Source organism: Thermobia domestica, chromosome 10 (genome assembly GCF_964235325.1).
Source record: "Thermobia domestica chromosome 10, izTheDome1.hap1.1, whole genome shotgun sequence".
Taxonomy (NCBI): domain Eukaryota; kingdom Metazoa; phylum Arthropoda; class Insecta; order Zygentoma; family Lepismatidae; genus Thermobia; species Thermobia domestica.
In genome coordinates this window covers 145,151,012-145,153,037 of record NC_137463.1, presented here as the reverse complement: position 1 = coordinate 145,153,037, position 2,026 = coordinate 145,151,012, and the positions used below count along the sequence as shown (strand labels likewise).

Below are 2,026 nucleotides of genomic sequence, written 5' to 3'. Positions count from 1 at the left end.
TCAGCACGAATTCCTTTCTCCCTACGATTCTTCCTCATTGCCGTAATTTTTCTTATCTTCGACGTAGAAATCGCCCTTCTATTACCAATAACAATTATTATTAACAACACCAATATACTATCCTGATCTCTAGTTAGACTAGTATTCCTAGTAATCCTCCTAATAGGCCTTTACCACGAATGAAATCAAGGGTCCTTAACATGAGCTGATTAATGAACGGGATAATAGTTAACTATAATATTTGGTTTGCATCCAAAAGGTGTTGCTATCAACTTATCTCATAAGTAGGAAGCAAACGATTGCACTCAGTTTCGACCTGAGCCTTTGGCCCCTTGGCCCCTACTTGTTAGTTGAAGCCAAAAAGAGGCATTTCACTGTTAGTGATATCATTGGGTTTATTCTCTACCCCAACTAAGGAGATGTGAAATTAATCAAGAAGAAGCTGCTAACTTTATCTCTAGCGGGTTAGACCGTTAACATCTCTTAATATAAATAACATAACCCCCTTAGTATAAACATTACATTACCTTTTCGGGGTAAAAAAGAGAGTACTCTCAGGGAGTATTATTTAGAGAATATAATTCTTCTTAGTATCTTCAATACTATGCTTTCAATATAAGCTACCTAAATATACAAATATAAAGAAACAAAGGAAAATTGTAAAAAATAAAAAAATTAATAAATACATTTTAAATAAATTGTCTTGTGATTGTTGAATTAATATTGAACCACCCTTAAAACTACTATATATGCCTTGGGCACCTAGACACTCTCTCCATCCTTGATCAATATTATTATAGTACACTCCCCCTATATATAAAGGGAATTTAATAATATAATTTGTTGATAGGTAAGGTAAAAATCATATGCTTCCTATTATTGTAGAGTTAAAATAAAACTTCATACACATTAAAGGCTGTCCAATAGAATAACTTGATAGTAAGATACCAACTCACAAACCTACAACACTTACAAGTAGTGCACCTATTTTTAGGTATAAAGGTAGAACAACACAGTTAACAGTAGGAAAAATTAATCAACTCAATGTTGCACCCCCTAAAATTGCTATCACTACTAATCCTAATATTCCCTTACACATAATCCAACCTTCATTATCGCTAATAGAATGAATATTAGTGCCCCCAAAGCCCTTACCTGTCAAATAAAATCTTAAACGTACTGAATAACATACAGTTAGGCCAGTAGAAAAAAATAATAAGAAAAAGTTGACTACATTAATTAAAGACAAAGAAGAAATCTCCAAAATTAAGTCCTTAGAATAAAAGCCAGCTAAAAATGGCATTCCACATAAAGCCAAGTTAGCTACATTTAAACAAGATAAAGTAAGGGGCATCTGACTTACAAGTGCTCCTATTCTACGGATATCTTGTGTATCTCCTACACCATGAATAATCGCTCCTGCACATAAAAAAAGTAATGCCTTAAATAAAGCATGTGTCAATAGATGAAAAAAAGCTAATACAGGAAATCCCATGGATAAAATTATTATTATAAGACCAAGCTGACTTAGAGTAGATAAAGCAATAATCTTCTTCAAATCATATTCATAATTAGCACCAATACCAGCTATAAATATTGTCAGTCCTGATAATAAAAGTAATAAATATAAATATATATAAATATAAATATAAATGACATTCAGTCAAATAGAAGAGTCATAACGATTTTATTTCTATTAAAAGAAATAACTTCTCACTCAATAAATACACTATATCTATTAATTAAAAAATTCAAACCTATAAGTAAAAAAACACTCATTCTACTTAAAAGAGTAAAACTAATCACACAAATTGAAAAGGTCAAACCATGGCCTAAGGGTAATAAACCTTCTTTAGTTCCACAAACTAAAATTTTATTCTAAACTACTCAGGCACAAACGTGCGTTGCATACACTAACTCTTCAGTTGTCGATGTTGTACTAACGACTACAACCGTCTTCTCTTCCCTTTCTCACTTGCTTCTTCAAACAGTTCTCTTGGACGCCCTACAGGTGTTCTCGGTGTCA

General features: G+C 32.1%; 1 pseudogene; it reads right to left on the bottom strand.

The window, feature by feature from the left end:
* Positions 1-610: 610 nt before the first annotated feature.
* On the bottom strand, positions 611-1,624 carry LOC145662758 (NADH-ubiquinone oxidoreductase chain 5 pseudogene; annotated as a pseudogene).
* Between the last annotated feature and the right edge of the window lie 402 nt (positions 1,625-2,026).